Source organism: Capra hircus, chromosome 4, assembly GCF_001704415.2.
Source record: "Capra hircus breed San Clemente chromosome 4, ASM170441v1, whole genome shotgun sequence".
Taxonomy (NCBI): domain Eukaryota; kingdom Metazoa; phylum Chordata; class Mammalia; order Artiodactyla; family Bovidae; genus Capra; species Capra hircus.
Genome location: NC_030811.1, coordinates 74,439,481 through 74,464,986, shown reverse-complemented (window position 1 = coordinate 74,464,986; position 25,506 = coordinate 74,439,481). Strand labels below are relative to the sequence as shown.

At 41.3% G+C, this 25,506-nt stretch overlaps 1 protein-coding gene across 2 annotated transcripts in view; it reads left to right on the top strand.

The window, feature by feature from the left end:
- The window catches only part of LHFPL3 (lipoma HMGIC fusion partner-like 3), a 640,749-nt gene that overhangs the window by 316,418 nt on the left and 298,825 nt on the right, over window positions 1-25,506 (top strand). The window lies entirely within an intron of this gene.

Genomic DNA, 25,506 nt, shown 5'->3' with positions numbered 1-25,506 from the left:
AGTACTGATAATTGTGCATGAGTATAAAACCTCATTGGAAGTAATGTTGTATTAGGTACTACTGAGCAAACTTTAAATAGAACAGTACTTTATTGCTACAGTGACTACCCTAGACTAAGGCTTTCCTAAATCACTGCCATATTCAGCTAAGATAAAGCACCAGAAGCCAAAATACAGCACTGCCCTGGAATACACAATCCTCAGACACTGGCAAATCAAGCTGTAGAATTTGATGAACAGCAAAAATCCAATGCTCAATGATTTGTTTTAATCTGATGATGTATGAAGGATCCTCCTATGTTTACAAAATATCTCTTGGGAAGATATCAGAGATGATGTAAATAATATTTACTTTGAGAGTGTGATGCTAGAATATTAAATTTCTTTAATAAATCTCCCCTTGTGGTTCCATCGGGTGAAAACTGCCAAGGCTCTTACTGCATGTACAGATTGCTAACTTATTGCAATGAGCGGCAGTCTTTTCTGTTCAGTGGAAATAAGTAGCTGTGTGTGTGAGTGTGTGTAGTGAGATAAGGAGATTAATGTTACTGAGATTCCCTACAGTTAAATTTAGGCTTTTTCAGTTAAAATTAAATGAACAATTTTTATAGAATTTTTCTATGTAATTTTAATTAAAGTTTGGTTCTTTTTAAAGAACTTAAGAACTGACCCCAGTTCTACTCTTATGGTTGGTGCCTTTGGACATTTAGGCCATAATTTGGGCAGGCTTTCACATTAAATGGGAGTGTTTCTTGATTTCACATTTGAAACAGACTTCTCAAGTCCAGAAGATCAATGACTGTCCTCAGCACCAGTTATATTAACCATTAGATATCTTGAAAATGTTTTTGCTTAAGTGTCTGAGTTCAGTTCAGTTCAGTTCATTTCAGTCGCTCAGTCGTGTCTGTCTCTTTGTGACCCCATGAATTGCAGCATGCCAGGCCTCCCTGTCCATCACCAACTCCCAGAGTCCACCCAAACCCATGTCCATTGAGTTGGTGATGCCATCCAGCCATCTCATCCTCTGTCATCCCCTTCTCCTCCTGCCCCCAATCCCTCCCAGCATCACAGTCTTTTCCAATGAGTCAACTCTTCACATGAGGTGGCCAAAGTACTGGAGTTTCAGCTTTAGCATCCAATGAACACCCAGGACTGATCTCCTTTAGGATGAACTGGTTGGATCTCCTTGCAGTTCAAGGTACGCTCAAGAGTCTTCTCCAACACCACAGTTCAAAAGCATCAATTCTTTGGCGCTCAGCTTTCTTCACAGTCCAACTTTCATATCCATACATGACCCCTGGAAAAACCATAGCCTTGACTGGATGGACCTTTGTTAGCAAAGTAATGTCTCTGCTTTTGAATATGCTATCTAGGTTGGTCATAACTTTCCTTCCAAGGAGTAAGCGTCTTTTAATTTCATGGCTGCAATCACCATCTGCAGTGATTTTGGAGCCCCAAAAAATAAAGTCAGACACTGTTTCCACTGTTTCCCCATCTACTTGCCATGAAGTGATGGGACCAGATGCCATGATCTTCGTTTTCTGAATGTTGAGCTTTAAGCCAACTTTTTCACTCTCCTCTTTCACTTTCATCAAGAGGCTTTTTAGTTCCTCTTCACTTTCTGCCATAAGGGTCGTGTCATCTGCATATCTGAAGTTATTGATATTTCTCCCAGCAATCTTGATTCCAGCTTGTGCTTCCTCCAGCCCAGCATTTCTCATGATGTACTCTGCATAGAAGTTAAATAAGCAGGGTGACAATATACAGCCTTGACGTACTCCTTTTCCTGTTTTGAACCAGTCTGTTGTTCCATATCCAGTTCTAACTGTTGCTTCCTGACCTGAATATAGGTTTCTCAAGAGGCAGGTCAAGTGTCTGAAAATATTGCTAAATAAAATACCATCTTGCCTTCTATCACACAAATTTTGTTTAGATTTTTTTCTCTTGTGTAATTGTAGTACTGCCATTTAAGCCACCAAAAACATCTTGTATGTATTATTACTTGCTGGTGACGGGAAACATTCCTCTCTCCTTTACAATGTCAGTTCTCTCTTATTTCTTCTGACATCTTAGACTTGTCTCCTCACTTCCCTTTGCATTCATAGAAGGATGCTGTTGACAACTCTGAGGCTCATGTGCTTTCACATGGTGATGAAGAGTGATAAAGAGAGGTCAGCAGCTCCTTACTTATTGCATTTTCTGGAACGTTAGCTGTTGACTTGGTCACTGTTCACGATTCTGCTTATTTACTCTCTAGAGTTTGTGGTTCCACAGCTTAAAATGATTTACTTGGCATCTGAGGGCCACAAGCGAAGCTGACTAGCTTCTGCAGTATTTACAGTCCAGGTAGTGGCACCTAGCTCTTCCTTAAGAAGTCTTTGCCACATTTCTTTTGCCTGCCCTCATGTCCCCACATGGAAGCTGCTTAGCAGTCCTTGTGTTATCTGTCATTTGTACATTTCCAATCCTGCAGAACTGACGCTATTCCAAGCCTGGCTCCAGTGCTGATAGAGTGGCTGTGTTCCAGCTCACCACTCATGACTCAGACGTTCCAATTAATGCATAAAATGTGTTGAGTAAACTATTTAAGGGAGAAGGCGATGGCACCCCACTCCAGTACTCTTGCCTGGAAAATCTCATGGGCTGGTAGGCTGCAGTCCATGGGGTCGTGAAGAGTGGAACACGACTGAGCTACTTCACTTTCACTTTTCACTTTCACTTTCACTTTTCACTTTCCACTTTCATGCATTGGAGAAGGAAATGGCAACCCACTCCAGTGTTCCTACCTGGAGAATCCCAGGGACGGGAGAGCCTGGTGGGCTGCCGTCTATGGGGTCGCACAGAGTCGGACACGACTGAAGTGGCTTAGCAGCAGCAGCAACTATTTAAGAAACTGCTTATAGTAGCTATAGCCAGTGTGTATCCCAGCCATATTGTCTCTTAAACATGATTATTCCCTACTCTGTAACATTTTGCTGACTCCTTAAAGCAGAGACATTACTTTGCCGACTAAGGTCTGTCCAGTCAAGGCTATGGTTTTTCCAGTGGTCATGTATGGATGTGAGAGTTGGACTGTGAAGAAGGCTGAGCGCCGAAGAGTTGATGCTTTTGAACTGTGGTGTTGGAGAAGACTCTTGAGAGTCCCTTGGACTGCAAGGAGATCCAACCAGTCCATTCTGAAGGAGATCAACCCTGGGGTTTCTTTGGAAGGAATGATGCTAAAGCTGAAGCTCCAGTACTTTGGCCACTTCATGTGAAGAGTTGACTCATTGGAAAAGACTGTGATGCTGGGAGGGATTGGGGGCAGGAGGAGAAGGGGACGACAGAGGATGAGATGGCTGGATGGCATCACTGACTCGATGGACGTGAGTCTGAGTGAACTCTGGGAGTTGGTGATGGACAGGGAGGCGTGGTGTGCTGCGATTCACGGGGTCGCAAAAAGTCGGACACAACTGAGTGACTGAACTGAACTGAACTAGCTTGTCACAGTGTTTATGTTACGCTGCATGAATGCTAAGTCACTTCAGTCATGCCTTGACTCTTTGTAACCCTATGGACTGTAGCCCTCCAGGCTGCTCTGTCCATGGGATTCTCCAGGTAAGAAAATTGGAGTGGGTTGCCATGCCCTCCTCCATGGGATCTTCCCAACCCAGGGACTGAGCCCATATCTCTTAAGTCTCCTGTGTTGGCACGCAAATTCTCTACCAGAAGTGCCACCTGGGAAGCCCTTATGCTGCACGGCATGGGGTTATTTCTGACCTGTACTCTTAAGTGGGAAATGTGTAAACTGGACCATAGGCACTGCCTCAATGTCACATATACCCCAAGGAATGGATACGTCTTTGGGCATACTTCTTTTCCTGCAGCAGTTGTCAGCACATCATTTGTCAAAGAACTGACAAAGAACTGAAGGTTCTGGCTGTCCCTAGTCATTCAGCTAGCTCTGACTAAGTAAGAAACCTCCAATGAGCTCTGTACCAGGCCCCTCCAAGAAAGACACACAGGACAAATTAAAGACAAAGTCCCTGCCTTTGAGGAGTTTGTGATTTACTGTCAGAGTTTAAACAGACTTAAAAAAGAGACTGCAAACATTTAAAATCCATACTTTACATTGTACATGTACACCAAAGCCACAAAAATAGCAACATCAGATGCAGGACAAATGAGCAATTAAAATGTGATAGAAATTGATTAGAAGGTTTTTTTTTAGAGGAGTGGAATGGTAATCCAAGTTTATAAGGAAATAAGACTGGTTCAGAGAAGGAAAACAAGCATTCAAGAAAGAGGTAATCACATGCATAAAAGGCAGAGATGGGGCAGAGATGGTTGTGAATATAGGTCACCTTGTGGAGAACAGCATACAGATTTGACTGCTGACAGGAGAAATCTGAAAACTAAGATTTCTAAGATGGTAGCGACTTCACTTTCACTTTTCACTTTCATGCATTGGAGAAGGAAATGGCAACCTACTCCAGTGTTCTTGCCTGGAGAATCCCAGGGACGGGGGAGCCTGGTGGGCTGCCGTCTATGGGGTCGCACAGAGTCGGACACGACTGAAGTGAGTTAGCAATAGCAGCAGAGCAAAAATAGAGACCGTCAGTGGGAGGCCTGGAGCACCATGCACAGAATTTGAAACTAGCACCTCAGAACCACTTGAGTCAGGACAGGGAACAGCTCCATTAATTTCTTTTGCCACCTTTGTCAGGTGTTATGGAGATATTTACTTGCTTGATCTTTACAAACTGGAGCCAGTTCTTTTTCATGACCCTTGTATTACAGTCAAATTCCAATTAGGAAAAACAAATCACACAGTAACTTGAACTGGAATGTTGAATATAAAGAACTGTTATTTCTAAAGGGGATTGGAGCAATAAGAGATTGACTAGTGAAAAAGTAAAGAGCTCTACTGTTGTTGTTGTTGTTTAGAAGCAACTGGACAATAACAAAAATGCTCAGTCATGTCTGACTCTTTGCAGCCCCATATACTGTAGCCCTCCAGGCTCCTCTGTCCATGGGATTTTCAAGTCAAGAATACTGGAGTGGGTTGCCACTTCCTTCTCCAGGGAATCTTTCCTACCCAGGGATCAAACCTGCATTGGCAGGTGGATTCTGTACCTGGGAAGCCACCTGGGAAGCCCAAAAAGCTCTAAAGAAGATAAGAAAATCAGATATAAGGAGTAGCCACTCCACTTAGAGCTTAGTGTCCAAGAAAAAGTCTCCCTATCCTCTACTCTTGCCTGAGGATTAAAATCCAGACCTGGTTGAAGAGGGACAAACTGTGGCTCTCTGAATGGCAGAGAAGTCACTGGGGTACCATGATGATGGGGCTTGCTAGAAATCTGCTCTTGGAGTACCAAGAAAAGCTGTTCACAAGGAGATGTCTCGTCCCCCTCAGTATCTCTACAATACCTTTTACTGACAAAGCTTAACATCTTACTAGCTGACAAAATAAAATATTTAAAAGGTCCAGCTCAATTTTTGCAAAGCAGGTGATAAATATGAATTTGCAGCTGAGTAATAAATTGGTAACTGGAATACCTTGACTTCTCATTTCCTGAGAGTTTTCCAGTGTCTTTTTTATTTTTCAAATATACAATCATGTGGACTATGCTTTTAAAATTAGTCACCTGTGTGTCATCCTGTCACCCAACTCTGCCTCCTCCAGAGATCCTGATTAGTCCTTGGAAGGGAGCATGACTCATGACTGGGAATCAGTAGTCTAAACTAACATGCTTATATTCAATAGGACTGAATGCAAAGGATGAAGGGAGAATGGATTTGTCAGTTTTGTGATAAAGATCTGGGAGTAGAGGATTAGTTTGCTGAAAGTACACTGTGGGCCCACAAAATGATGTGATCCCTAAAAAAAAAGCAAATTCAATCTTAGGATGCATTAATGGGATTCAAAACAAGAGAGATATTGGCCTAGCTTTTATCTGTAGAGCTTTTGCTATAGCCTAAATACTGCATTCAATTCTAGGCACCACATTTTAAAGAAAGACAATGAACTGATTCAAATGCATTCTTTTTAATAGCTGAGTAATATTCCATTTTTTACATGTACCACAGCGTTCTTATCCATTCATCTGATGATGGACATCTAGGTTACTCAGCTATTAAAAAGAATGCATTTGAATCAGTTCTAATGAGGTGGATGAAACTGGAGCCTATTATACAGACTGAAGTAAGTCAGAAAGAAAAACTCCAATACAGTATATTAATGTATATATATGGAATTTAGAAAGATGGTAAAGATGACCCTATATGTGAGACAGCAAAAGAGACACAGATGTAAAGAACAGATTTTTGGACTCTGTGGAAGAAGGCGAGGGTGGGATGATTTGAGAGAATAGCATTGAAACATGTATATTACCATATGTGAAATAGATCTCCAGTCCAGGTTTGATGCATGAGACAAGGCACTCAGGGTCGGTGCACTGGGATGACCCTGAGGGATGGGATGGGGAGGGAGGTGGGAGGGGAGGTTCAGGATGGGGAACACATGTACACCCATGGCTGATTCACATCAATGTATGGCAAAACCCACTACAATACTGTAAAGTAATTAGCCTCCAATTAAAATAAATAGATTAATTTAAAAAAAAGAAAGACAATGAAGAACTATGGCAGTTGCAAAACAGTATGAAGAAGCTAAGAACGCTGGAGGGACCTGGGGATATTAGCCTAAGAAAATGAAGGCAGAATGAAGGTTCCAGCCTTTATAAGCTCCCATATCAAAAAAGATCTTTAACTTATGCATTATCATCCCAAAAGGCAGAAGAGGAACCATCAGGAATACATTATAGGAAGGAACCTGAGATCTAATCCAAGGAGGACTTTCTCAACACTGGCATTGCTTAGAAAAATCAGAGACTGATTTAGTGGGTAAGGAGTCACCTCTCTTTGGATCGAGATGGAACACATTTATTTGAGATTCCTTCTTTCTCTAACCCTTTATGAGATTCTATGAACAGGCCAACGTGACCCTGCTTATTATCCAATATTCCTCCAAAGAGACAAGGCTCAAATCTCATATTTAACCCATCCTCTAAGTTATTAATGCCTGATGAGGTCATAGCTCTTTTAGAAAGAAAACAATGAAGAAATCAGTAAGCCCAGCTTTTCATTTATAGACAGCAATAAGATTTGCAGTCTTCCTAGTCCTAAAGACACAAATGATTAAATTCCTGTACATAACTAAGTTGCATAGAACCATTCTAATACCACTACTTGAATGTGGTCTTCAGAGTATAGATATTATTATTACAATAAAAGGAAAGGATTTGGTCGTTCATTTTAAACTGTTACACAAATTCTTAGCCTAAAGATTATTACCGTGTTATAATGTGAACAATTTATAATACACAACTACTGTGAAATAACCTAGTTACATTTTAAAAGGTGAACAATGGTTATTTTAGAAATGTTTTCTAAGAAACTTGACTCAGTGCCTCTAGTTTTCTATACAGATAACCCTTTTAAATTAAGTCAGAATTATATACAATCCAGGGCACCAGGTTAAATGTTAAATGTTAAAGGTATAGATATGAAAACTGTGAATATTAGCCAAGTAATCGTATAGCATTACTAATGCTTCAAGCACCTCAAAATAGGCATTTTTTGGTAACCACAAAGGGTGATGATGATATTAATCATGAAATCTACAGACAATTTTTAGTGCTGTGAGAGGCTTCTGAAACTTTTCCAGCCCTGGCTAAGCCTTCTATTTTTATAACTATAGTATAAAAATAAATATAGAATAAATATAAAACTATTTTATAACTATTATAACTTGTTATAATACTTTAAAGTAACTATTGACCAAGTTACTCAATCTATCAATGTCAGATATTTGAAAACATCAGTCAATCCTGAATACTAGTTAAACATTTAGAGGAACAATTTAGTGATTTATCTTCCATTGTAAATTCCCAAGATTATAGTCAACAAAAACAACTTTCTAGAGAAACAATGTTCATTTGTTCCACAACCCATACCTCAGTACCTACCTTGTGGGACATTTTGTTTGTCTGTTTCTATTCAGGTGACTGGGGAAACCACTGGTAAACTGAAACCAAACATAATTTTGGACTAAATAAGTCTATTCGTGACCTTCCCCTGGGGTGATGACCGTAAGTGGCCTATAGTACCTCCACCCCAACAGACTGGCTGAAGGTTACCACCATAATGAAGCAGGAATGATTTAGGGTTTTTTGTTTATTTTATTGGGTACAGTTGCTTTATAATGTTGTGTTAGTGTCTGCTACACAGCAAAGTGAATCAGCTTTACGTATACATATATTCCCTCTTTGGGGTTTTCTTCCTTCTTAAGTTACCAGAGCATCCAACAGAATTTCTAGTGCTGTATGGTCAGTTCTCATTAGTTATCTACCTTATAGAGCATATCAATAGTGTATATATGTCGATCCCAGTCTCCCCAAACCACCCTGCCTCCCCTTATCCCTTTGGTGTCTATACATTTGTTCTCTATTAATTTTGTTTCTATAAGCATAGAAGCCACCCAATATCTTCATCATTGTAGCTTCCTTCCTAAAACTTGATATTAGATGGAATGGCCACATGTTTTATTAGACTGTGGCAGTAAGGGGTCATTTTTCCAACATGTACAGGTTGTTACTGTGTTACATAATTACATTAGTGGAAACAATATTTAATTCATCTTTTTAATCTGTCCTAGATACAAACCTTCTCACTTGGGAAAACTTGCCATCTGTATATTTCCATCTTCTTAAGTAATACTAAAGCTGCCATCATTAGGCTGATTTATTTCACTATGGAGTAGCCATTTTTTCTACCCATTCTCCACTCATTTCTCTGGCACCAACCTTGTTGGTCCAGCCCACTTGGTGATACCTGACAGCTGGTGTTGGATATAAAGACCACTTTAGTAGTGTTAACCTCTCCTGTCTGTTCACCTATGTAATTCAGTGATTCTACAATAGCACTAAGTACCACTAACATGCTAAACTTTCATGGCTACATAACAGATATCTTTCTTCACTGATACCTTCTTTATTTTCTGAAGTAAATATGTAAGTCCAATAGCTAATTAACATTTTTCATAAAACATATAGTCACTATAAATATATTAATCAGCTTGAGCTTCCATAACAAATCCCATAGACTAGATGACTTATAAAACAGAAATTTATGTTCAGTTCTGGAGGCTGAAAATCTGAGGTCAGGGTGCCTGCATGGTTGGTTTTGGCTCCTGGTGAGTTTTCTGCCTTTGTAGACAGCTGCTTCCCACTGTGACCTCATGTGGTGGACATAGAGAATTCTGGTGTCTCTTTCTCTTCTTATAGGGGCACCAGTCTATCAGGTTAGGGTCCCACCCTTATCACCTCCTCACAGACCCTATCTTCAAATATAGTTATATTGAGGGTTCAGGCTTCACCATATGAATTAGGAAGGGACACAATTCAGTCCATAACATCATGTCTTTAGGATTCCCATACTATTCACTGAAAAGTCCCAGACAGTGTACTAAAAATTTTACATATATTCACATAAGCCTTACTACAACTCTGAATTTAGTAGTAATACAGAGAACTTAAGGTCAAAGAGGTTAAGATAATCGGTGTTCTCTAATAATTTTCTTCAATGGAAGGATCCGCCAGAATGTAGAACAAGAAAAAAAAGAGACGGGGAAAGGTAGGAGAACAGAGTATCAACTCAGAGTGCCCAACACCCAGCTAATAAGAGTTACAGAAAGAGGAACTTAAAAGACAGTGGAGAAGACACTTTCAAAGAAATGGAACAGAATTTCTAAGAAGGATGGTGTTGATTTCTAGTTTGAAAAGCTACCAGGTACTCAGACAATGAATGAAAACAAGGTATCCTCCAAGGTACATGATAATGAAATTTCAAAATACCAGGGAGAAAGAAAGTATGCTAAAAAATCTCCCGGGGAGAATAAAGGGACAAAATGTAAAGGAAAAGGAATACAGGAGTATGGAATTTCTCTACAGAAGCATTGGAAGCTGGAAGACAATAGAGTGATGCCATCAAGATACTGAAAGAAAATGATCTTTAACAGAGAATGCTATAACCAGACTATCATGTAAAGAAGAAGATAGAAAAAAGACATTTTCTGACGTGGAAGCACACAAAAAATTTTCCCTCTCTGCACCATTATTCAAGAAGTTACTAAAGCACATGTCCCATGAAACCAAAGGGAGTAAACCAAGAAGGAGGAAAACAAGTAGAGATCGATAACGGGAAAGAATTGAAGGAGAGGGTATGAGAGAGAAAGGAAATCCAAGCATGGTATCTCTCCCACCAGCCAGAACACAGTCATCCAAGATTGGAACAGGAAACTAGAGGACCCTAATAGGTATATCTCCAAGAGAGAGAGATGGACCCGTAAATTAAATGACAGTTTGACCACATTGAAGGTCATACTGAAAGGCATTTTATAGAGCTGTTGGAGGTTGTGAGAAACATTTAATCAGATGCCCCCCAACATGAGTAAATAAAAAAGGGAGTTATGAGCTACATGAACAACAAAATATAATTCAAATAAGGAAATGGAATAATATTAACTGGTTCAGCAGTGAACAATCCTTCTGTTGTCATTATAATGGGGACACTGAATACATATGGACCTAGCCATAATTATATTAGCAGGAGAAGAAGAATATTTACCCATCATAAAGGAAATTAAGCATTTATCAATAGTCAGTGTCTAAAGCAAATGTATTAAGAGGTAGCAGTATATATATATATACTTAGAAACATGGAAGTTAATGCTAGAAGAAACAGCTCAAAGAGTTGAAAGGGTTTACCTCCGAGGGATGGGGGAAATTTTTATGTTTGGTTTTGGACCATATTACTTGATTTTAGAAGCATATTTGCCCCTTATATGGTGCTTCCTTAAGTTGACTCATATTAAAGACAGGTCTGCTTCTCCTCAACATATCCTGTGGGTGGGGGGACAAGAATAAGGCACATTGCATTGAAAGTAGTACAAGGAATAAGTAAGCATGCTGACTGTATTTTGGTACCACATATTTTCCCAGACAGTATCTTATTTCCAACTGAGATGCCAAATAACTTGAGAAATATCAATAACAGGGTGGATGTCCAAATAAATCAGGCATTATTTTTGATCACCAGCAATGCACAAGATAGGGGAAGTTGGCAATATCAGACTTTTAGATCATCAGCCAATGAGTTAAATTAGAATCACTGGTAGCTTCATTTGAATGGGACTATGCAATTCCCTCTCTTAATGCAACTTGGAAAACATTGCATGCTCAGTGAACTCTGTAGAGAGGATACATGAGTGAGCTAGTTTTTTACAAAAGAAGATCCAGCTGATTATTTATGCAATAATTACTTCTCAGTAAATATCCTTCTGTGGTCCATTTTCATTTCAGGTAAACTTGAGAATCAGAACTTATTTAGATACCTCTCTTTCTTGGCTGTTTCTTTTAAGTAAAACATGAGAGGGTTCCTTCAGGTGACTAATTATCCTTTTTTTGCTCTGGCCTGTCATTTCAGTGACAAATTCCTCCTTAAATTGAGTGGGAAAAGTTTTATATGAAAGGAGGAATAGATGGGAGAGATTATAGAATATTTGGAAGACCACTTATTCACACCCTCAGAAGATTAGCTTCTGAATGACATTTTTCATGTTGTACTTCTTAATTACCATAGCATTGTACATATCAGAACTTTTAAATTTTATTATTTACAGGCATAGAAAGAAGACCTTATGAAAGTGATGGTTATCTGTTCTCTGCACCTCATTATGTTAGCCAGTGTTTTTGAAGTAATATGTAAATGGTGAAAAACAACCTAAGTTCTTATAACCAGACATGACAAAATAGACACGAAGAATAATAAATCTTTTGGTTATTGCTCTTAAAGATTCCTCAGGAACAATATTTAAATTGCTTCACACTGAGATTTTTCTGCTGGTCCATAACTTCCAAGTTTCACAAATTAGTTTATTTTCTGTTCCTCCCCTAGAGTAATTTGGTTGTTCAGGAATAAATATGGTAGAGAACAAGCATAAATAAGAATGTTTCCAACCGAAAATTTTTGTTTTACTCCTCGCTTCCATTTTCAGAGCACAGTACTTCTCATGTTTACAAAATGAAGCTTCTTGCTTGTGAAGTTTCTCTGTTCCTCCTCTTTCTTGTTAGTCATAGGAAGAAGGTATTTTTCCCCCTCCAAGTGAAAATAAAAGCCACTTTTTACCCCCTCCCACATTCTTCTCAGTAACCTGGACTCCCACTCTCCCATGCAGGGTGTGATAGGAGAGGACTGGGGAGCATCCTGCCTCCACCAGCTGCCAGATCTGATTATAAGACACGCCGTGTAAGTCTCAGCTCTAGAGGTCTTTCCTCCTTACCACCTGGCATTCTGAACACTAACAGATTATCGAACTATAACCCAGCAACTGTCTCTTGAGCTGTTATTTTCAAAATCCTGTAATGCACAGTGATTTTTCTTTAGTTTCATGAAATCGAAAGCTTACCCCCTTTTTAGTTCAACTTCAGTGATACTTAGCCAAGGGACTTGTGAGCTTATTTGCTTGTAAGCTCTACTGTTTTAGATTATATTTTGCAAAAACTCAGCTTGATCTTTACAGGGAGGTGGAGGGCAGGTATGCCCACAAGAATCTGATGTCTAAATATCAGGTACAATTGGCTCATCAGGGAGGCATTTACCCGTCAGATCTCCTCTGTTGGTGTAGCCTTGACTTCTTTTCTGGGCTCTGTCTGCAAGAAGGCAGCTCTCCTGGCCTAATCTTCTGACCCCTTCTCTACCAAGTTCTCACATAGGAAATAAAAGAGGGACATGCCAAATAAAGGGGCTTCCCAGGTGGCACTAGGGTAAAGAACTTGCCTGCCAGTGCAGGAGATGCCAGAGATGTGGGTTTGATCTCTGGGTTTGGGAAGATCCCCTAGGGAAGGAAATGGCAGCCCACTCCAGTATTCTCGCCTAGGAAATCCCATGGACAGAGGAGCCTGGTGGGCTACAGTCCATGGGGTCACAAAGAGTCGGACATGACTGAAGTGACTTAGCAAGCACTCATGCCAAATAAAAACTTCTCTGAACGTTCCTGCAAACTCTTACACCCTTCATAGCCTCCGTTTTCTTATTTTTAAAGTGAAGGTAACAATAGTACCTACCTCACGTGGCTTTTCTTATGACTGAATGAGATAATTCATAGTATTAGTTATTTTTGTTGTTATTCTTAACTGCTTCTACTACTTAGTACTACAGGGCCTGTTATATGTAGAATCAAATATCTTCTGTATACGTTATATACACTGTGATTATCATACACATTATGATTCTTCTGGATAGATTGTCTTGAAAATTTCCTAGCAATTTTTGCATGTATCTTGCTATCTCCAGGGTAAAGCAGGAGCAGTGGGAGAAATTGAGTGACCCATGGAGAGCTCTAGGCTATTACTGCTTAACCCTAGTCACACGTTGGAATCACCTGGAGAGTTTTACAAACTACCGTATTGATGCCTGGGCCCGACACCCAGAGGTACTTAAACTGTTTGGCCTGGAATAAAGCCTGGATCTTTTAAATGCTCCCTTGGTCATTCTAATGGGCAGCCAAGGCCAAAAACATTTTTTTTTTAAGACTTTTTTTTTTTTTTTTCCTGCACCACACAGAATACAGGATCTTAGTTCCCCAGCCAGGGGAACCAGCAGCCCCCGCAGTAGAAGCACAGTCTTAACCACTGGACCCCTAGGGAAGTCCCTGAAAACTCTACTTTTGTGTAAACTTAGAGTCAAACAATCTGAGCAAAATCCAGTAAGGGGTTCTGTCTTCAGGAAACAGCTTGTAAAAATGCCAGCATAAAGCCCATTCACATAGGAATGCTCCAACTACTTGTGGTAAAAAATTGTAAGATTTCCTTGTGTGGCTATTGAGCTATGATCTTATCCATGCGAAACCCTGAAAAATCTATTAATGAGTTCTTATCCACTAACATAGTTCAAGTCCAAGCCCCGTTAATGGATGTCAGCTACTAGTTCTTTGCTGAATATTAACCTGTACCAGGAGACTGCAGCCACTGATAAAACATTTCTTGTTTTTTAATTGACAGTAGTCAAAATAATTTGTCATTGACTTCACAGATTAGTCAAAATACTAATTATCAAGTTTCTCCTTCATCACCAGTCAAATATTTCACTGATGCACTCATAAATTGCGATTGCTGTTTCTAACAGGCTCAGGGACCTGTGTCTGTAGAATGATCTGCTGCTGTAGTTGAGAGCTTCACTTGTCTTCCACATCCTCTCACCTAGAGCTCTTGCTCAAACACCAACCCAGGTTCAAACTGCTAGCACTGTGAGAGTTCTTTACTAACTTTCTTAAACCCAACTCTTCCCAAGAAATCTCTTTTTTCACACTGCCCATAACATAGCCATTGCCATACAAATAGTAGTGGGTGCTTACAAGGGAGCAGACACACACACACACCATGGATGAACTGGCAGCACCCATGCTCACTCTTGGAAAAGCAGCATCTAGAATCAGTCATAATAAAACTGGGTTAACAGCATTTTCTTCATCCGCCAAGCTGAGCACTTTATGGTGATCAAGACAATTTTCTCAGTAGAAAGGCTCCTTGATATCTGGCAGTGTGTGACATCCAACAGGAGTAAAAGCTTTTCATCTACCTAACAGGTAGGTTCAGTGAACGGGGATCTGTAAATTTAACGGACAAAAGACTGATTGCTTCTCTACAATTATTCTCTTGAAGCCCAGACCCTCTTTTCTTTGTTAAAAAGGGCATATAACCTCATCTAACCACTTCTTTGAGTTTCACTTTTTTTCTGTGAACTCCCATGTGTGTAACAATATTAATGCACTTGTCTTCCTATCAGTCTTTTATCAGTTAAATTAAGAGACCCTTGTTCACTGAACATAAGAGGACAGAGGGAGAGATTTTACTCCCCAACAGTATTATTACCCCTCTCTTAGATAACCAAGGAATCTGAGGCTCAGAGAGATTAATTACCTTATTATTGGTTAACTGGCTGGTACAGAGTGCTGCCTGGAGGCAAACCTAGCCCTCATATTCCCCTAAGCCATGGTGCCTGGAGTGTTATGTAGAAGCTTCTGCATCAGGCACTGCTCTGCTTTTTGAGGACGAGAGATCCTGATTTTGAAGAGCAATAGTATGGAAAACCTACCCCCATTGAGCAGAAATGTCCGGAAGTTTACCGTATGTCACGGGAGGAGCTAGACAGTATAACTGGGAAACATGCAGTTTCATGGTATCCCAGTGGTAAAGAATCTGCCTGCAGTGCAGGAGATGCAGGAGACCCAAGTTCGATCCCTGGGTCAGGAAGGTCCTCTGGAGAAGAAAATGGCCACCCACTCCAATATTCTTGCCTGGAGAATCCCGTGGACAGAAAAGCCTAGTGGGCTACAGTCCATAGGGTCACAAAGAGTCAGACACTATTTAGTGACTAAACAAAGCAAAGCAAACTAGGAAATATATGGGGGGATTAATGGAAGATTAGTTTATGGAGACTCACAAACACATGAGACTCTTGGTGCCAGCTCTCCATCTCCAGCGATAAGGGTCATGCCCCTCATCCTAGAGAAGGAAAGGGGAAAATGTGTGCCCTATTCTTAGGCAGACAAAAGCCCTCCCCATATCTGTTGTTTCTTAATTGCCTTCAGTTCAAAATTATCTTTGTCAAAGGGCATATATGGGGATGGCATATCCTGATCCCCTTCAATGACTGTATGAGACTTGAGTAAATTTTGAACAGCAAAAAGCTCCAATGCCAGGGGTATGGTAGTCAATAGATCAGTTGTTCAGTTTATACACTTGTACTTTAGAGAATTTGTTCACTTCCACTTTGGTTCCTAGTTGCTCACTGAGGACTCTAAGTTTTATTTTCTGTAGCACACTCTGGAACATTCTTTAAATGATCACCAGTATCATTGTAAGTGAAGGAAAATAGTGCTGTATGTATGTGCAATGAGGAATTATGATTCAAAGTTATATTTCTGTGAAATAGAATATAAAAATTGGCAAACAGCAAGAAAAGAGACCTGAAATCTTTTTAACTGCATTATCCGGTTTCCATTAGAAAAACAGATCCTAAAACTCAATAAGAAAATTGTTTTAACTGGGATGACACTCCAAGTTTACTTGTAGTATGTACTGTACTAAAACAAATTAAATGGGCAGGCACAAATTGTAGTTGTCCTAATCAAAGATAAACATAATTATAGAGGACTGCGCTATTGAATGTTTATACAATATAAATCATTTGTCACTAAGATGATTTTCTGCAAATATAATACATTTAGAGTATAGCAATGAGATTTGAATTACCAACTCACTATTAATAGAAATGACTCCATTTATTCAGCATTTAGCAAACTCCTGTGGAGTATCAGATTCTGGGCTAACTGCTTAAATACAAAGTTGAATAAGCACAGTGCCTGCTCCCCCCAACCTCCTGCCCTCAGGACCCTGCCCCCATGGAGTTGTGAACATAAATACCTTGATTCAGTCCACTGAGTACAGTGGACACTCTTAGAAAGATTGATTATTGTGGAATCACAGACCCCAACTGCTGCCTAGTGAAAGGGATCAGAAATTGCTTTGGGATACCCAGGACAAGCTAGGGTCTTAGGGGAAGTCTCACTTATTTACTTCTTTTCATTCAGCCTGATGAAAGCACAAGTCTTCTTATTTATTTGTTTCTTTTACTATTCATAATATAGTTGCTAAGATGTACAAGTTGTGAACCTGAGTTTTTCAGAAAAAGAATTCATCTATTTGGATCAACTCTAGAGAGCTTCCTCCTTAGTTCATAAGGTTCAGGTCACCCAGAGCCCCAAGTGAAATGATCTGAACTAAGTAAGGCTGACATATGTCAACTTAAGATTGGACCTTGGATAGCTGAGTTTAGCTTGAGCTAGTGATTCTTGCCTAAGGAAAGTGTTCATTTTGCCTCCAAGGAAATAGAGTGAATTGGGGCTGGATTTATGACTATGAGTTCTGCAGGGATCTAGGAAGAGTCTGGAATAAGTAGTTAATTTGTCTTCCTTTTGTTATATTAGCACATATTGGTAGGGTTTATATGACAAATATTAATTTTTAAAGCACCACAATGTATTTATTGTACTGTATTTATTTATTATTGAAGTATAGTTGATTTACAGTGTGGTGTTAGTTACTGCTATACAGTAAAGTGATGCAGTTATACATATATATAGATAGATTCTTTTTATATTTTTCATTATGGTTTCTCATAGGATATTATATACAGTTCTTTGTGCTCTATAGTAAGACTGTGTTGTTTATCCATTCTCTATATATGAAAGTTTCCATCTGCTAATCCCAACCTTCCACTCCATCCCTCCCCCTAGGCAATCACCAGTCAATTTTCTGTGTCCAGGATTCTATTTCTGTTTCATGGGTAGCTTCATTTGTGTCATATTTTAGATTCCACATGCAAGTGATACCATGTAGTATTTGTCTTTTTCTGATTTACTTCACTTAGTATGGTCATCTCTAATTGCATCCATGTTGCATTACTTAGATATTCATTTAGCTTCAAGTAGCAGCACCCTCCAGGGCTTCCCAGGTAGCTCAGTTTATAAAGAACCTGCCTGCAAAGCAGGAGATGGAGGAGATACGGGTTCTATCCCTGCGCTGGGAAGATCCCCTGGAGGAGGGCACGACAACCCACTCTAGTATTCTCGCCTGGAGAGTCCCACGGATAGAGGATCCTGGTGGGTTATATAGTCCATCGGTCGCAAAGAGTTGGACACAACTGAAGTAACTGAGCACGCACAAGCACAAGCAGCACCCGGCACTGGAGTGACTTAAGCAAGGAGTTTTCATGCAACAGTACTGGAATGTGTTTCGACAAATCTACAAGGCCAGTGCAGAACTCTCCTTGATTCTCTGTCCTCTCCTCATAATCACTGAACAGCTGCTGCAGTTCCTGACATCTTTTTCATGTTCCTTTAGGAAGAAGGATGAAGAGGAAGGGGCAGTCTCTGTATCAGAAAAATAAAAGCTCCCAGGAAGCCTACAACAGGCTTCATCTGGCAATTCACTGAGTCAGAAAGGGAAAGGGATTTGGGAAGGGATGAGTCAGTCAACCACCAGTGTCTGCTGTACACTCCTCTCATCACTGTAGTGGATGATATTGAAATAAGTGTATAAGTGGGCTCAGTTCAGTCGCTCAGTCGTGTCCGTGTCCGACTCTTTGTGACCCCATGAATCGCAGCACGCCATGCCTCCCTGTCCATCACCAATTCCCGGAGTTCACTCAGACTCACGTCCATCGAGTCAGTGATGCCATCCAGCCATCTCATCCTCTGTCGTCCCCTTCTCCTCCTGCCCTCAATCCCTCCCAGCATCACAGTCTTTTCCAATGAGTCAACTCTTCACATGAGGTGGCCAAAGTACTGCAGTTTCAGCTTTAGCATCATTCCTTCCAAAGAAATCCCAGGACTGATCTCCTTCAGAATGGACTGGTTGGATCTCCTTGCAGTCCAAGGGACTCTCAAGAGTCTTCTCCAACACCACAGTTCAAAAGCATCAATTCTTCGGCGCTCAGCTTTCTTCACAGTCCAAACTCTCACATCCATGCATGACCACTGGAAAAACCATAGCCTTGACTAAATGGACCTTTGTTGGCAAAGTAATGTCTCTGCTTTTGAATATGCTATCTAGGTTGGTCATAACTTTCCTTCCAAGGAGTAAGCATCTTTTAATTTCATGGCTGCAATCACCATCTGCAGTGATTTTGGAGCCCCCAAAAATAAAGTCTGACACTGTTTCCACTGTTTCCCCATCTATCTTCCATGAAGTGATGGGACCAGAGGCCATGATCTTCATTTTCTGAATGTTGAGCTTTAAGCCAACTTTTTCACTCTCCACTTTCACTTTCATCAAGAGGCTTTTTAGTTCCTTTTCACTTTCTGCCATAAGGGTGGTGTCATCTGCATATCTGAGGTTATTGATATTTCTCCCAGCAATCTTGATTCCAGCTTGTGCTTCCTCCAGCCCAGCATTTCTCATGATGGACTCTGCATAGAAGTTAAGTAAGCAGGGTGACAATATACAGCCTTGATGATACTCCTTTTCCTATTTGGAACCAGTCCGTTGTTTGATGTCCAGTTCTAACTGTTGCTTGTTGGCAATTTGACCTCTGTTTCCTCTGCCTTTTCGAAAACCAGCTTGAACATCTGGAAGTTCACAGTTCATGTATTGCTGAAGCGTGGCTTGGAGAATTTTGAGCACTACTTTACTAGCGTGTGAGATGAGTGCAATTGTGTGGTAGTTTGAGCATTCTTTGGCATTGCCTTTCTTTGGGATTGGAATGAAAACTGACCTTTTCAAGTCCTGTAGCCACTGCTGACTTTTCCAAATTTGCTGGCATATTGAGTGCAGCACTTTCACAGCATCATCTTTCAGAATTTGAAATAGCTCAACTGGAATTCCACCACCTCCACTAACTTTGTTCATAGTGATGCTTTCTAAGGCCCACTTGACTTCCCATTCCAGGATGTCTGGCTCTAGGTGAGTGATCACACCATTGTGATTATCTTGGTCTTGAAGATCTTTTTTGTACAGTTCTTCTGTATATTCTCACATTTCTACTAATTAAAGCAAATTGACTCGTATCAGCAGTGATACCTGACTTCTGAGGAAGGCTTCTATTCTAATGATTGGAGAGTGAAATATCTACCATTTCTATTAGATATTTAGATATGTGTTCTCCATGTTCTTAACTGAGTAACTGGGCCATTTCCATCTAACAGATCTAAACATCAGTGTAATTATCCCCATAGAACCTTTCCTATGTAGGATGCCAGTAGCAGAGATGCAAGTCCTGAAGTGTGCTGTTCCCATTCCTGGGCCGCTTCTACTCGTACTAGTGATAATAGCATCTCCATGTACTGAGCACTTCCCCACTGCCAAGCACTGTGCTCAGGAGTGAGCTTATCAGGAATGGCCTAGAATTCTCTTGTTTTTTCTATAATCCAATGGATGTTGGCAATTTGATCTCTGGTTCCTCTGCCTTTTCTAAAGCCAGGTTGAACATCTGGAAGTTCTCGATTCACATATTGTTGAAGCCTAGCATGGAGAATTTCGAGCATTACTTTCCTAGCATGTGAAATGAGTGCATTCATTCAGTAGTTTGAACATCCTTTGGCATTGCCTTTCTTCCTCAGATTACCATGGTGCTTATATAGCACGTGGTAACAACCATGTACAGAGTGCTTGCTTGGTGCCAGGCACTGACTAAGTGCTGGTTTAGAGAAGCCCATTCCATCCTCACAACAGCTGCTTGTGACTACTAGTGCTGGTGAGTACCAGTCCTGTCGGGAGAACTGGCTTTGAAAGTAAACCTGCTCACTCAGATGAAACCCAGGATGTCTAATCCCACACCCCATACTCTTCACCATGATGCAATAGTGGCTCGTAGAGTAGCACATGAGGATGTTTAATTCTGCTGTATGAGACATGTCTTGTCAACCCCCCAGCCCAAACCATAGGGAACTTCATGAACATACCCTGGCCTTCCATCCTTTGAAGAGCTCCTCCCATTTCTCTTTATTCCTTGAGCTTCAGTAAAGTGGGTCAGTGGAAAGCATCACTTGGATCTTGCTTACCTATGATCTAGGAGTTGAGAAAGGATTTGACTGTTCTGAAGAGCAAATAGGTTAGCTAGCAGAATTCACTTTATTGCATTAGTTTGGAGATCAGGGAAAGGCATTGGGATTGATGCTAGGAATGATAGGACACTTTGCAGGCCCCTCAAGAACTCACTGGTGGCTCAGACAGTTAAGAGTCTGCCTGCCATGCAGGAGACCCAGGTTCAATCCCTGGGTTGGGAAGATATCCTGGAGAAGGAAATGGCAACCCACTTCAGTATTCTTGCTTGGAGAATCCCATGGACAGAAGAGCCTGGCAAGCCCAGTCTATGGGGTCACAAAGTGTCAGACATGCCTGAATGACTAACACTTCACTTCAAGAACTCACAGTCTGGAGGGTACATTTGGGGAATAGACACAGGCGAATGAACAAAATAAAGCAGATCTTTTCCTGGAGTACAGAGGAGGATGCCAGGTGGCCCTGCCTGGAGGAATCTAGGAGGGCTTCCCAGAGGAGGTGGCATGGACCTCTTGCACCTAACAGAGGAGGGGAGAGAGGACTCCTGGCAAAGAAGTAGTGTATTCAAAAGCCTTGAGGAATTACAGAGCATGGAGAGTTTGCAGGGTCCAAGGGACAGGACCTGGCCTGTAGCAACCTCTCAACCAGGATCGGTCACTTAGTAGGTGATTAGAACTAGAGGGGAGACAAGAGACCAGCCCAGAAAGATAAGTTGTGATGTTCACTGCATTTAGGATTTTGACAAACTGAATACAAGCTCTTGCTGAGAGGGTACACCTCTGCCAAAGGTGGGTAATCCAGGGTGGAGGATGGATTTGTGTATGACTAGCACAGAGGTTCCAGAGAAGGCAATGGCACCCCACTCCAGTACTCTTGCCTGGAAAATCCCATGGATGGAGAAGCCTGGTAGGCTGCAATCCATGGGGTCACTGAGGGTTGGACACGACTGAGCGACTTCACTTTGACTTTTCACTTTCATGCATTGGAGAAGGAAATGGCAACCCACTCCAGTGTTCTTGCCTGGAGAATCCCAGGGACGGGGGAGCCTGGTGGGCTGCCGTCTATGGGGTCGCACAGAGTCGGACACGACTGAAGTGACTTAGCAGCAGCAGCAGCAGCACAGAGGTTCATGGGATTCATGGTGAGGGACATGGAGGCCTGGCGTTCAGCAGTCCATGGGTTTGCAGAGTCAGACACGACCTGATGACTGAACAACAACAAGCACAGAGATGTGAGTGATGGAGAGCACCGAGAGCAAAGAAGGTGCCTGTACATCCCAATGGGACCATGAGCTTCTGGGAGGGATTCCCTTGAGATGCTGTCACAAAATTTTAATTTCACTGAAGCTAATATCTTATACTCAAAAGTGTATTTGCTGGTTCACACTGGCAATACCTGGAAGCTTGTTAAGGATGTAGAAGCTTGGGCTTCCCCGGTGGCTCAGTGGTAAAGAATCTGTCTGCTAATGCAGGAGACACAAGTTTGACCCCTGATCCAGGAAGATCCCATATATTGCTGAGCACCTAAGACCATTTACCACAACTGTTGGGCCTGTGCTCTAGAGCCAAGGATCAGCAACAAGAAATCACCACAATGAGAAGCCTGCCGGCCACAACTAGAGAAGAGCCCGCACAGCAGCAAAGACCTAGAACAGCCATAACTAAATAATTTTTTTTAATTAGGGAAAAAAATAAAAGAGATATAGAATCCCAAGCCCCACCTAAGATCTGCTTATTCAATCTGCACTTCTGGTAAAATCCTCAAGTAACCCACATGTTGTTTGACATTTGAGAAGCACTGCTCTAGTAAATGGGCAAGAGAGAAAATTTTTATCAAGGAATCTGTTTTAAATCCCATCCAAGAATGAGCCCCAGTAGAAGGCTTTTACTTGAGGGGAGACAGCAACTAAAAGTGGATATCTGCCTGTTGCCCACATAAGTGCAAAGGAGCCTGAAATGCCAGGATCAGATGCCATGTGCTCCTGCACAGTGATCTGGAGTGTATAATAAGAGGCTGCAATTAAGCCACTGAAACCAGAAGACACAGCTTCTCCCAGGAGCAACTGAGTCATCCTTTGAGATGGATGCACATGTCCCCAACAGCCTCAGAAGTTGCTAGAAAGCCCACAAAATGGGGCCAGGAGAGGCACTCTGGTAGACAGCTCCCAGATAGTAAGGGTGGCGGTAAAGATCATCCTCACTACTTCTTTCTTTCTTCCTCCTTAGCAAACAGTCCCTTTTGTGGGAGTGAGCCAGTTAAATGCTTCAAGATTTTATGATTCTGAATTCATTAGAGGAATGTTTCAAAAGGGCTAATAATGACAATGCAGAACTTTACATACAAAATTCAGATTATTTCATTCAGATTGGTGAATCCTTTGCTAAAAGCACTGTTTTCTTTATGCCCGAGTGCCTAAAGAGTTTGTAACCTTCAGAAAGCATTTACAACCTGAAGAAAGTGAGCTCTTCAATGCAAAAAATTTCTGAGTACGCCTTCTCTTGTCAACACAAGCCCGTTTGGAGAGGGGTAAAAAATCCGCATTGTGGAGGGAGAGTTGCCCTTGACACTGCAGAGAGATGCAAAGGAGGTCTGTGGCAGGAAAAGGGGGAAAGCAAAGTGGACAGTCACTTAAGGTGATTCAAAGTTTCTATGGGGCATCACAGTGAAACTTCTAAAAGGAATGATTCATACCCTGAAAGAGAGTCTGGTTAAAAAAAAAAAAATCTGACTCAATAGTGACTTATTTCGATAGAAGTCTATCTTCATCTCAAAGGACTTATAAGAATCCAATTGTCTTCATGTGACAGGGTCACCTCTGAGTGTAGTAGGGGGTGGGGAAGCTGCTACTATGAGAATAATCAATCAAACTATTTAACACCCCGTGGGATGCTGGAGAGGGTGAGTTTGAGCCAAGCCAGTGAGGGAAGATATTTGGTAAGTGGGGAGAAGGCTGCCCTTTAATGGTCTATAAGGAGAAGCATCGTCCCTGGTGATGTTTCTTCCCTGAGCTAGAAATCCAAGCTTCCTCAAGCTCTGAAACTGATATAAATTTGAACAAAGCCTTGATTGTCTGGGCTCCTTATGGCTATTATTCTGAAATAAACATTTTAAGCCATAAGCTATCTAGCTGGATGGCACTGTGAGCTCTGGGAACCCGAGGGTTAAGTATCCCTGGGAAAACATGTCCGTGTGCAACCCTGAGCCCCCGGGGCCTTGGCCCCTGCTTCCAGGTGCCTCTGCGCCTGGCAGCTGATCAGATGCTCACATGCCCTCAGCAGTGTAGTTTGTGAAAGGAAGGCAAACTGGGCGCTTGCCTTTTATTTTATTCAGACTGGGCTGAGCTAGACACAAGAAATCCAGCATCGTGATTCTTTCATGTGCTGTGCTGTGCTTAATCTCTTGGTAGTATCTGACTCTTTGCAACCCCATGGGCTGTAACCCACCAAGCTCCTCTGTCCATGGGGATTCTCCAGGCAAGAATACTGCAGTGGGTTGCCGTGCCCTCCTCCAGGGGATTCTTCCATAAAGGTGTACAAAAGAAATAAAAATGATTTCAGCCATGTCCTCTTCCTTCTGCAAGATGATACATTTCTGGTTCCACTCTCTGTGCCTCTGGCATATAGCACCACCTTGATTTTGCCTGAGAAGCACATCAGGGCATATGCTCTAGAATCACTCTGCCCTCATTAGCAGTAATACCTTGAGGAAGGTATTAATAGTAACGTCTCAGCCTCAGTTTCCTGATCTATGAGTGGTGATTGTAGGTTATGAGGATTAAATGACATCACCTAGGTGAGGTGTCTAGCATTTCTCTGACCCAAAACAGATGTTCAATAAATGTCAGCTACCTTCTCTATATCATCCAGATGATGGAGAGGTTTTGTGATAAGATGTGGGAAAGGATCAGAAGAGAGGTGTCTGAATTTCTAAGCTTGACAACTAGGTAAATGGAGTGACTTTTAACTGAGAAAGGAAATGTAACAGGAGGAAGAGGAAGTCTGGGTGAGATGTTTCGTTTGACACATCACTGAGATTAAGAGGAGGAAATGTTCAGAGACACATGAAAAGATGAATCAATATCCTGGGACAGTAGATGATGTTGGTTGTATAGCCATTAACAAGGGTGAGTAGCATGTGGAGAAAAGATTAAGGAAAAAGCCCTAGAGATTGCTAACACTGAAGGGTAGATTGGAGAACAGAAAGCCAGATTAGTTAGCAAAGTAGGAATGGAACCAGCTGATGGCAATGCCCTGGTTTCTTGGGAAGTTCCAGAAGGAAGATCTTTTATGGGGTCAGGTGCTGCACACACATGGGAGGAAAAAGATTAAAGGAGGTCACTAGGAGGACAGTCTCTCCCATTCTATTTTTTCCTCTATTTCTTTGCATTGATCACTGAGGAAGGCTTTCTTATCTCTCCTTGCTATTCTTTGGAACTCTGCATTCAGATGCTTATATCTTTCCTTTTCTCCTTTGCTTTTTGCTTCACGTTTTTTCACAGCTATTTATAAGGCCTCCTCAGACAGCCATTTTGCCTTTTGGCATTTGTTTTTCTTGGGGATGGTCTTGATTCCTGTCTCCTGTACAATGTCATGAACCTCTATCCATAGTTCATCAGGCATTCTGTCTATCAGATCTAGTCCTTTAAATCTATTTCTCATTTCTGCTGTATAGTCATAAAGGATTTGATTTAGGTCATACCTGAATGGTCTAGTGGATTTCTCCACTTTCTTAAATTTCAGTCTGAATTTGGCAATAAGGAGTTCATGATCTGAGCCACAGTCAGCTCCCTGTCTTGTTTTTGCTGACTGTATAGAGCTTCTCCATCTTTGGTTGCAAAGAATAT